The sequence below is a fragment of the Coregonus clupeaformis genome, unplaced genomic scaffold, assembly GCF_020615455.1.
Source record: "Coregonus clupeaformis isolate EN_2021a unplaced genomic scaffold, ASM2061545v1 scaf0160, whole genome shotgun sequence".
In the NCBI taxonomy this organism is placed as follows: Eukaryota; Metazoa; Chordata; class Actinopteri; order Salmoniformes; family Salmonidae; genus Coregonus; species Coregonus clupeaformis.
This window is the reverse complement of record NW_025533615.1, coordinates 471294-484827: the sequence shown is the minus strand read 5'-3', so window position 1 is coordinate 484827 and position 13534 is coordinate 471294. Positions and strand designations below refer to the sequence as shown.

The 13534-nt window shown below is 41.6% G+C and overlaps 1 protein-coding gene across 1 annotated transcript in view; it reads left to right on the top strand.

The window, feature by feature from the left end:
• Window positions 1-1749: 1749 nt before the first annotated feature.
• Window positions 1750-13534, top strand: part of fam167ab (family with sequence similarity 167 member Ab) — a 31482-nt gene continuing 19697 nt past the window's right edge. Inside the window, exon 1 of the mRNA XM_041865713.2 lies at window positions 1750-1902. The gene's annotated coding sequence lies outside the window, so the exon portion shown is untranslated. The remainder of the gene's footprint in view (window positions 1903-13534) is intronic.

The window sequence follows — 13534 nt, the reverse complement described above, 5'->3', positions numbered from 1 at the left end:
GATGAGTCCAAATTTGATATTTTTGGTTCCATCCGCTGTGTCTTTGTGAGACGCAGAGTAGGTGAACGGATGATCTCCGCATGTGTATTTCCCACCGTAAATCAAATCAAATCAAATGTTATTTGCCACATGCGCCGAATACACAGGTGTAGACATTACAGTGAAATGCTTACTTACAAGCCCTTAACCAACAATGCTAAGTTTAAAAAAAGTAAAAATGTCTTTAAAAAATAAATTTTAAAAAGCAAATAACTAAAGAGCAGCAGTAAAATAAAATAACAGTAGGGAGGCTATATACAGGGGGTACCGGTACAGAGTCAATGTGTGGGGGCACCGGTTAGTCGAGGTAATTGAGGTAATATGTACATGTAGGTAGAGTTAAAGTGACTATGCATAAATAATTAACAGAGTAGCAGCAGCGTAAAAGAGGGGGGGGGGGGGCAGTGCAAATAGTCCGGGTAGCCATGATTAGATGTTCAGGAGTCTTATGGCTTGGGGGTAGAAGCTGTTGAGAAGTCTTTTGGACCTAGACTTGGCACTCCGGTACCGCTTGCCGTGCGGTAGCAGAGAGAACAGTCTATGACTAGGGTGGCTGGAGTCTTTGACAATTTTGAGGGCCTTCCTCTGACACTGCCTGGTATAGAGGTCCTGGATGGCAGGAAGCTTGGCCCTAGTGATGTACTGGGCCGTACGCACTACCCTCTGTAGTGCCTTGCGGTCGGAGGCCGAGCACTTGCCATACCAGGCGGTGATGCAACCAGTCAGGATGCTCTCGATGGTGCAGCTGTAGAACTTTATGAGGATCTGAGGACCCATGCCAAATATTTTCAGTCTCCTGAGGGGGAATAGGCTTTGTCGTGCCCTCTTCCCTTGGACCCAATGATGTAGCCTATACACATTAACACATCATCGCTTGGACCCAATGATGTAGCCTATAAACATTAACACATCATCGCTTGGACCCAATGATGTAGCCTATACACATCAACACATCATCGCTTGGACCCAATGATGTAGCCTATACACATCAACACATCATCGCTTGGACCCAATGATGTAGCCTACACACATTAACACATACACATAAACACGGTCTCAATGGCTCCCTATTCACTATATAGTGCACAACTTTTGAGCAAAGTCCTATGGGCCCTGGTCAAAAACAGTTCACTATAAAGGAATATGGCGCCATTTGGGAGACCCACTGACCGAGACTTGACTGGCATTCCTGAGGCGTTTCCTGGCAACCTCAGCCTCCTGACCCAACCCTCTTTGCCCCTCTTCCCGGCTCCCACTAGTGATGGGCGTTCCGAGTCTTTTTGGTGAGTCGGCTCATTTGGCTCCCAAACCGCTCTTCGTTCAAAATGCAAAAAAATCGACCTAGAACCATGAAAAAAATTGCACATCTCCAGTGTAAAGCCCAAAAGGTAGGCTACCATTATGTCAGATGGACAGCAAAACATTATGTTTTTTTTACGCACTGAAAAATCTGCGTGGACCAGGTTGACGCGCTCTCCCCACTATTTATTGTTTCTACGGTGAGGATTCGCCCTCTTTACAGAATTATTTTGTAACTTATCTGCAGAAAAACGTTGTTTTGAGCTTAAAAAGCAGTAGCAGTATGCAAATCAGGGAGCCAAATGAACAGCCCTTTCACCGATGCGATTCGGTTCCCGACGTTCACCAAAAAGATCCGTTCAAAAAGAGCCGTTCGTTCGGGAACGACCCATCACTATCCCCTACATTCACTAAACAAGTGGACTGAGGGTTAGTAGCGGGAATTTGGGCTGAAAGAACTGTTGCTTATATCACTGTACTCAAGTCTCTCTTCAATGAATTGCCTTTAATCAGGGACGGACTGGATTTCATCCGATTGCGTAATAGTTTACGGGAACGTTCCAGGTACATTTGCGCCATGCATGCGTCTGAATGATTTGGTAATAGCAGATTCCAACACCGCTTTAAAGTCCATTATAATGTGGGCCTACACCAGAGAAAAATACTTCAGCATGATGTAGCTTAGCTGTACAAAAGGCTACACAGTGATAGAACAGCGCAACATGTACAATTATTGTCCTATGAATTGGAATACCACATTGAGCATTTCAATAAATGTATCGACTTCAATCTCTGAAATGCTTATGGACACAAAATAGTCATTCAAATATCATATTAGACTACTGCGTAACGCAGCACAGTGCTGTAGTGCTAATCTAAAAACATTTGATAAAGGTTTTCCCCTGAAAAAGAAATGCCAGAAACTGCCATGAGAATTTTGACGCGGTTGAAATATTAACCCCGACTGCATGAGTCTTTTCTCATGGTAATGTTGGCTGAAAGCTTTGTAGAGACATTTTACATATTCATAAACGTGCTTCAATCTTACTGCAATCTAATTTAAAAAGAGGCTACAGCCTAATGTAAATAACTTCAGAGCACAGTGCACACATTATTTCGTAGTTATTTAGCACACATTATTTTATCCCAGTTCCTTGTTGATCAATAAAATATATCTAATATAGCCTTCTGTATGATCAATATAGTGCTCTCTCTCTCTCTCTCTGTGTGTGTGTGTGTGTGTGTGAGACCATGCACGTGTTTTCTGAACAACTGTCTAGTCAAAACATTCCATGCAGGCAGGTAGTCATGACTGCAAGGGTGAGCGTTCTCTTGATTAAGAAAACGTGTTTCTAAAAGTTCGGCATTCTCTTGATTAAGAAAACGTGTCATTAAAATAGTCAGATCTGAATAAAGAAAAGAAAAAAACATGAATTCAATGGATCGAGGAGTGCCAATGCAATCACATAATAATAATAATATGCCATTTAGCAGACGCTTTTATCCAAAGCGACTTACAGTCATGCGTGCATTCATTTTTACGTATGGGTGGTCCTGGGGATCGAACCCACTACCTTGGCGTTACAAGCGCCGGGCTCTACCAGCTGAGCTACAGAGGACCACGTCATCCATACCTGCCCTGATTTGGTGTTTACATGACTGAAGAGCTGGGAGAGATTGTAACAATGTCAAGAGGTTATGCTTGTATCCCAAATGGCACCCTATTCCCTATATAGGGCATTAGGGCTCCGGCCAAAAGTAGTGCACTATATAGGGAATAGGGTGCCATTCTCTGGTCTAAAGTAGTGCACTATATAGGGAATAGGGTTCGATTCTCTGGTCTAAAGTAGTGCACTATATAGGGAATAGGGTGCCATTCTCTGGTCTAAAGTAGTGCACTATATAGGGAATAGGGTTCGATTCTCTGGTCTAAAGTAGTGCACTATATAGGGAATAGGGTGCCATTTGGGATGTTCACCAAGGTCGGATCTTCCTTTAATTCAAAGAAGCAGACTCTATTAATGTGATGCTTTAGGGAGACACACAGTAGCCTACCTAGCCTACAAAGTGGGCATGTTCACCGTGTAGACATTGTTGAACCCCAAATGACATCCGATTTACTATATAGTAAACAGGGTGCCATTTAAAACATGCAACCATTGACATCATGTCCCTGTTGGAAAAAGAACCAGACAGGTTAGCTACTGGCTAGACCACAGTTTGGCATGTCATGTTACTGGACTGGACTAAATCACCACCCACTAAATGTCATGTTACTGGACTGGACTAAATCACCACCCACTAAATGTCATGTTACTGGACTGGACTAAATCACCACCCACTAAATGTCATGTTACAGGACTGGACTAAATCACCACCCACTAAATGTCATGTTACTGGACTGGACTAAATCACCACCAACTAAATGTCATGTTACTGGACTGGACTAAATCACCACCAACTAAATGTCATGTTACTGGACTGGACTAAATCACCACCAACTAAATGTCATGTTACTGGACTGGACTAAATCACCACCCACTAAATGTCATGTTACTGGACTGGACTAAATCACCACCAACTAAATGTCATGTTACTGGACTGGACTAAATCACCACCAACTAAATGTCATGTTACTGGACTGGACTAAATCACCACCAACTAAATGTCATGTTACTGGACTGGACTGGACTAAAACACCACCAACTAAATGTCATGTTACTGGACTGGACTAAATCACCACCAACTAAATGTCATGTTACTGGACTGGACTGGACTAAATCACCACCAACTAAATGTCATGTTACTGGACTGGACTGGACTAAATCACCACCAACTAAATGTCATGTTACTGGACTGGACTAAATCACCACCAACTAAATGTCATGTTACTGGACTGGACTAAATCACCACCAACTAAATGTCATGTTACTGGACTGGACTAAAACACCACCCACTAAATGTCATGTTACTGGACTGGACTAAATCACCACCCACTAAATGTCATGTTACTGGACTGGACTAAATCACCACCAACTAAATGTCATGTTACTGGACTGGACTAAAACACCACCAACTAAATGTCATGTTACTGGACTGGACTGGACTAAATCACCACCACCTGAATGTCATGTTACTGGACTGGACTGGACTAAATCACCACCAACTAAATGTCATGTTACTGGACTGGACTAAAACACCACCAACTAAATGTCATGTTACTGGACTGGACTGGACTAAATCACCACCAACTAAATGTCATGTTACTGGACTGGACTGGACTAAAACACCACCAACTAAATGTCATGTTACTGGACTGGACTAAATCACCACCCACTAAATGTCATGTTACTGGACTGGACTAAATCACCACCAACTAAATGTCATGTTACTGGACTGGACTAAATCACCACCAACTAAATGTCATGTTACTGGACTGGACTAAAACACCACCAACTAAATGTCATGTTACTGGACTGGACTAAAACACCACCAACTAAATGTCATGTTACTGGACTGGACTGGACTAAATCACCACCAACTAAATGTCATGTTACTGGACTGGACTAAATCACCACCAACTAAATGTCATGTTACTGGACTGGACTAAATCACCACCAACTAAATGTCATGTTACTGGACTGGACTAAAACACCACCAACTAAATGTCATGTTACTGGACTGGACTGGACTAAATCACCACCACCTGAATGTCATGTTACTGGACTGGACTGGACTAAATCACCACCAACTAAATGTCATGTTACTGGACTGGACTAAATCACCACCAACTAAATGTCATGTTACTGGACTGGACTAAATCACCACTCACTAAATGTCATGTTACTGGACTCGACTAAATCACCACCCACTAAATGTCATGTTACTGGACTTGACTATATCACCACCAACTAAATGTCATGTTACTGGACTGGACTGGACTAAATCACCACCCACTAAATGTCATGATACTGGACTGGACTAAATCACCACCCACTAAATGTCATGTTACTGGACTGGACTAAATCACCACCAACTAAATGTCATGTTACTGGACTGGACTGGACTAAATCACCACCAACTAAATGTCATGTTACTGGACTGGACTAAATCACCACCAACTAAATGTCATGTTACTGGACTGGACTGGACTAAATCACCACCAACTAAATGTCATGTTACTGGACTGGACTGGACTAAATCACCACCAACTAAATGTCATGTTACTGGACTGGACTAAATCACCACCAACTAAATGTCATGTTACTGGACTGGACTAAATCACCACTCACTACATGTCATGTTACTGGACTGGACTAAATCACCACTCACTAAATGTCATGTTACTGGACTTGACTATATCACCACCAACTAAATGTCATGTTACTGGACTGGACTGGACTAAATCACCACCAACTAAATGTCATGTTACTGGACTGGACTAAATCACCACCAACTAAATGTCATGTTACTGGACTGGACTAAATCACCACTCACTAAATGTCATGTTACTGGACTGGACTAAATCACCACTCACTAAATGTCATGTTACTGGACTGGACTAAATCACCACCCACTAAATGTCATGTTACTGGACTTGACTATATCACCACCAACTAAATGTCATGTTACTGGACTGGACTGGACTAAATCACCACCCACTAAATGTCATGTTACTGGACTGGACTAAATCACCACCCACTAAATGTCATGTTACTGGACTGGACTAAATCACCACCAACTAAATGTCATGTTACTGGACTGGACTAAATCACCACCAACTAAATGTCATGTTACTGGACTGGACTGGACTAAATCACCACCAACTAAATGTCATGTTACTGGACTGGACTGGACTAAATCACCACCAAATAAATGTCATGTTACTGGACTGGACTAAATCACCACCAACTAAATGTCATGTTACTGGACTGGACTAAATAACCACCAACTAAATGTAATGTTACTGGACTGGACTGGACTAAATCACCACCAACTAAATGTAATGTTACTGGACTGGACTGGACTAAATCACCACCAACTAAATGTCATGTTACTGGACTGGACTAAATCACCACCAACTAAATGTCATGTTACTGGACTGGACTAAATCACCACCAACTAAATGTCATGTTACTGGACTGGACTAAAACACCACCAACTAAATGTCATGTTACTGGACTGGACTGGACTAAATCACCACCACCTGAATGTCATGTTACTGGACTGGACTGGACTAAATCACCACCAACTAAATGTCATGTTACTGGACTGGACTAAAACACCACCAACTAAATGTCATGTTACTGGACTGGACTGGACTAAATCACCACCACCTGAATGTCATGTTACTGGACTGGACTGGACTAAATCACCACCAACTAAATGTCATGTTACTGGACTGGACTAAAACACCACCAACTAAATGTCATGTTACTGGACTGGACTGGACTAAATCACCACCACCTGAATGTCATGTTACTGGACTGGACTGGACTAAATCACCACCAACTAAATGTCATGTTACTGGACTGGACTAAAACACCACCAACTAAATGTCATGTTACTGGACTGGACTGGACTAAATCACCACCAACTAAATGTCATGTTACTGGACTGGACTGGACTAAAAACACCACCAACTAAATGTCATGTTACTGGACTGGACTAAATCACCACCCACTAAATGTCATGTTACTGGACTGGACTAAATCACCACCAACTAAATGTCATGTTACTGGACTGGACTAAATCACCACCAACTAAATGTCATGTTACTGGACTGGACTAAAACACCACCAACTAAATGTCATGTTACTGGACTGGACTAAAACACCACCAACTAAATGTCATGTTACTGGACTGGACTGGACTAAATCACCACCAACTAAATGTCATGTTACTGGACTGGACTAAATCACCACCAACTAAATGTCATGTTACTGGACTGGACTAAATCACCACCAACTAAATGTCATGTTACTGGACTGGACTAAAACACCACCAACTAAATGTCATGTTACTGGACTGGACTGGACTAAATCACCACCACCTGAATGTCATGTTACTGGACTGGACTGGACTAAATCACCACCAACTAAATGTCATGTTACTGGACTGGACTAAATCACCACCAACTAAATGTCATGTTACTGGACTGGACTAAATCACCACTCACTAAATGTCATGTTACTGGACTCGACTAAATCACCACCCACTAAATGTCATGTTACTGGACTTGACTATATCACCACCAACTAAATGTCATGTTACTGGACTGGACTGGACTAAATCACCACCCACTAAATGTCATGATACTGGACTGGACTAAATCACCACCCACTAAATGTCATGTTACTGGACTGGACTAAATCACCACCAACTAAATGTCATGTTACTGGACTGGACTGGACTAAATCACCACCAACTAAATGTCATGTTACTGGACTGGACTAAATCACCACCAACTAAATGTCATGTTACTGGACTGGACTGGACTAAATCACCACCAACTAAATGTCATGTTACTGGACTGGACTGGACTAAATCACCACCAACTAAATGTCATGTTACTGGACTGGACTAAATCACCACCAACTAAATGTCATGTTACTGGACTGGACTAAATCACCACTCACTACATGTCATGTTACTGGACTGGACTAAATCACCACTCACTAAATGTCATGTTACTGGACTTGACTATATCACCACCAACTAAATGTCATGTTACTGGACTGGACTGGACTAAATCACCACCAACTAAATGTCATGTTACTGGACTGGACTAAATCACCACCAACTAAATGTCATGTTACTGGACTGGACTAAATCACCACTCACTAAATGTCATGTTACTGGACTGGACTAAATCACCACTCACTAAATGTCATGTTACTGGACTGGACTAAATCACCACCCACTAAATGTCATGTTACTGGACTTGACTATATCACCACCAACTAAATGTCATGTTACTGGACTGGACTGGACTAAATCACCACCCACTAAATGTCATGTTACTGGACTGGACTAAATCACCACCCACTAAATGTCATGTTACTGGACTGGACTAAATCACCACCAACTAAATGTCATGTTACTGGACTGGACTAAATCACCACCAACTAAATGTCATGTTACTGGACTGGACTGGACTAAATCACCACCAACTAAATGTCATGTTACTGGACTGGACTGGACTAAATCACCACCAAATAAATGTCATGTTACTGGACTGGACTAAATCACCACCAACTAAATGTCATGTTACTGGACTGGACTAAATAACCACCAACTAAATGTAATGTTACTGGACTGGACTGGACTAAATCACCACCAACTAAATGTAATGTTACTGGACTGGACTGGACTAAATCACCACCAACTAAATGTCATGTTACTGGACTGGACTAAATCACCACCAACTAAATGTCATGTTACTGGACTGGACTAAATCACCACCAACTAAATGTCATGTTACTGGACTGGACTAAAACACCACCAACTAAATGTCATGTTACTGGACTGGACTGGACTAAATCACCACCACCTGAATGTCATGTTACTGGACTGGACTGGACTAAATCACCACCAACTAAATGTCATGTTACTGGACTGGACTAAAACACCACCAACTAAATGTCATGTTACTGGACTGGACTGGACTAAATCACCACCACCTGAATGTCATGTTACTGGACTGGACTGGACTAAATCACCACCAACTAAATGTCATGTTACTGGACTGGACTAAAACACCACCAACTAAATGTCATGTTACTGGACTAGACTGGATTAAATCACCACCAACTAAATGTCATGTTACTGGACTGGACTGGACTAAAACACCACCAACTAAATGTCATGTTACTGGACTGGACTAAATCACCACCCACTAAATGTCATGTTACTGGACTGGACTAAATCACCACCAACTAAATGTCATGTTACTGGACTGGACTAAATCACCACCAACTAAATGTCATGTTACTGGACTGGACTAAAACACCACCAACTAAATGTCATGTTACTGGACTGGACTAAAACACCACCAACTAAATGTCATGTTACTGGACTGGACTGGACTAAATCACCACCAACTAAATGTCATGTTACTGGACTGGACTAAATCACCACCAACTAAATGTCATGTTACTGGACTGGACTAAATCACCACCAACTAAATGTCATGTTACTGGACTGGACTAAAACACCACCAACTAAATGTCATGTTACTGGACTGGACTGGACTAAATCACCACCACCTGAATGTCATGTTACTGGACTGGACTGGACTAAATCACCACCAACTAAATGTCATGTTACTGGACTGGACTAAAACACCACCAACTAAATGTCATGTTACTGGACTGGACTGGACTAAGTCACCACCACCTGAATGTCATGTTACTGGACTGGACTGGACTAAATCACCACCAACTAAATGTCATGTTACTGGACTGGACTAAAACACCACCAACTAAATGTCATGTTACTGGACTAGACTGGACTAAATCACCACCAACTAAATGTCATGTTACTGGACTGGACTGGACTAAAACACCACCAACTAAATGTCATGTTACTGGACTGGACTAAATCACCACCCACTAAATGTCATGTTACTGGACTGGACTAAATCACCACCAACTAAATATCATGTTACTGGACTGGACTAAATCACCACCAACTAAATGTCATGTTACTGGACTGGACTAAAACACCACCAACTAAATGTCATGTTACTGGACTGGACTAAATCACCACCAACTAAATGTCATGTTACTGGACTGGACTAAATCACCACCAACTAAATGTCATGTTACTGGACTGGACTAAAACACCACCAACTAAATGTCATGTTACTGGACTGGACTGGACTAAATCACCACCACCTGAATGTCATGTTACTGGACTGGACTGGACTAAATCACAACCAACTAAATGTCATGTTACTGGACTGGACTAAATCACCACCAACTAAATGTCATGTTACTGGACTGGACTAAATCACCACTCACTAAATGTCATGTTACTGGACTGGACTAAATCACCACCCACTAAATGTCATGTTACTGGACTTGACTATATCACCACCAACTAAATGTCATGTTACTGGACTGGACTGGACTAAATCACCACCCACTAAATGTCATGTTACTGGACTGGACTAAATCACCACCCACTAAATGTCATTTTACTGGACTGGACTAAATCACCACCAACTAAATGTCATGTTACTGGACTGGACTGGACTAAATCACCACCAACTAAATGTCATGTTACTGGACTGGACTAAATCACCACCAACTAAATGTCATGTTACTGGACTGGACTGGACTAAATCAACACCAACTAAATGTCATGTTACTGGACTGGACTAAATCACCACCAACTAAATGTCATGTTACTGGACTGGACTAAATCACCACTCACTAAATGTCATGTTACTGGACTGGACTAAATCACCACTCACTAAATGTCATGTTACTGGACTTGACTATATCACCACCAACTAAATGTCATGTTACTGGACTGGACTGGACTAAATCACCACCAACTAAATGTCATGTTACTGGACTGGACTAAATCACCACCAACTAAATGTCATGTTACTGGACTGGACTAAATCACCACTCACTAAATGTCATGTTACTGGACTGGACTAAATCACCACTCACTAAATGTCATGTTACTGGACTGGACTAAATCACCACCCACTAAATGTCATGTTACTGGACTTGACTATAATACCACCAACTAAATGTCATGTTACTGGACTGGACTGGACTAAATCACCACCCACTAAATGTCATGTTACTGGACTGGACTAAATCACCACCCACTAAATGTCATGTTACTGGACTGGACTAAATCACCACCCACTAAATGTCATGTTACTGGACTGGACTAAATCACCACCAACTAAATGTCATGTTACTGGACTGGACTAGACTGAATCACCACCAACTAAATGTCATGTTACTGGACTGGACTGGACTAAATCACCACCAACTAAATGTCATGTTACTGGACTGGACTAAATCACCACCACCTGAATGTCATGTTACTGGACTGGACTAAATCACCACCAACTAAATGTCATGTTACTGGACTGGACTGGACTAAATTACCACCAACTAAATGTCATGTTACTGGACTGGACTGGACTAAATCACCACCAAATAAATGTCATGTTACTGGACTGGACTAAATCACCACCAACTAAATGTCATGTTACTGGACTGGACTAAATAACCACCAACTACATGTAATGTTACTGGACTGGACTGGACTAAATCACCACCAACTAAATGTAATGTTACTGGACTGGACTTGACTAAATCACCACCAACTAAATGTCATGTTACTGGACTGGACTAAATCACCACCAACTAAATGTCATGTTACTGGACTGGACTAAATCACCACCAACTAAATGTCATGTTACTGGACTGGACTGGACTAAATCACCACCAACTAAATGTCATGTTACTGGACTGGACTGGACTAAATCAACACCAACTAAATGTAATGTTACTGGACTGGACTAGACTAAATCAACACCAACTAAATGTATTGTTACTGGACTGGACTGGACTAAATCACCACCAACTAAATGTCATGTTACTGGACTGGACTAAATCACCACCCACTAAATGTCATGTTACTGGACTGGACTGGACTAAATCACCACCAACTAAATGTCATGTTACTGGACTGGACTGGACTAAATCAACACCAACTAAATGTAATGTTACTGGACTGGACTAGACTAAATCAACACCAACTAAATGTAATGTTACTGGACTGGACTGGACTAAATCACCACCAACTAAATGTCATGTTACTGGACTGGACTAAATCACCACCCACTAAATGTCATGTTACTGGACTGGACTGGACTAAATCACCACCAACTAAATGTCATGTTACTGGACTGGACTGGACTAAATCAACACCAACTAAATGTAATATTACTGGACTGGACTAGACTAAATCAACACCAACTAAATGTAATGTTACTGGACTGGACTGGACTAAATCACCACCAACTAAATGTCATGTTACTGGACTGGACTGGACTAAATCACCACCAACTAAATGTCATGTTACTGGACTGGACTAAATCACCACCAACTAAATGTCATGTTACTGGACTGGACTGGACTAAATCACCACCAACTAAATGTCATGTTACTGGACTGGACTGGACTAAATCAACACCAACTAAATGTAATGTTACTGGACTGGACTAGACTAAATCAACACCAACTAAATGTAATGTTACTGGACTGGACTGGACTAAATCACCACCAACTAAATGTCATGTTACTGGACTGGACTGGACTAAATCACCACCAACTAAATGTCATGTTACTGGACTGGACTAAATCACCAGCAACTAAATGTCATGTTACTGGACTGGACTGGACTAAATCATCACCAACTAAATGTCATGTTACTGGACTGGACTAAATCACCACCAAGTAAATGTCATGTTACTGGACTGGACTGGACTAAATCACCACCAACTAAATGTAATGTTACTGGACTGGACTGGACTAAATCACCACCAACTAAATGTCATGTTACTGGACTGGACTAAATCACCACCAACTAAATGTCATGTTACTGGACTGGACTAAATCACCACCAACTAAATGTCATGTTACTGGACTGGACTAAAACACCACCAACTAAATGTCATGTTACTGGACTGGACTGGACTAAATCACCACCACCTGAATGTCATGTTACTGGACTGGACTGGACTAAATCACCACCAACTAAATGTCATGTTACTGGACTGGACTAAAACACCACCAACTAAATGTCATGTTACTGGACTGGACTGGACTAAATCACCACCACCTGAATGTCATGTTACTGGACTGGACTGGACTAAATCACCACCAACTAAATGTCATGTTACTGGACTGGACTAAAACACCACCAACTAAATGTCATGTTACTGGACTAGACTGGACTAAATCACCACCAACTAAATGTCATGTTACTGGACTGGACTGGACTAAAACACCACCAACTAAATGTCATGTTACTGGACTGGACTAAATCACCACCCACTAAATGTCATGTTACTGGACTGGACTAAATCACCACCAACTAAATGTCATGTTACTGGACTGGACTAAATCACCACCAACTAAATGTCATGTTACTGGACTGG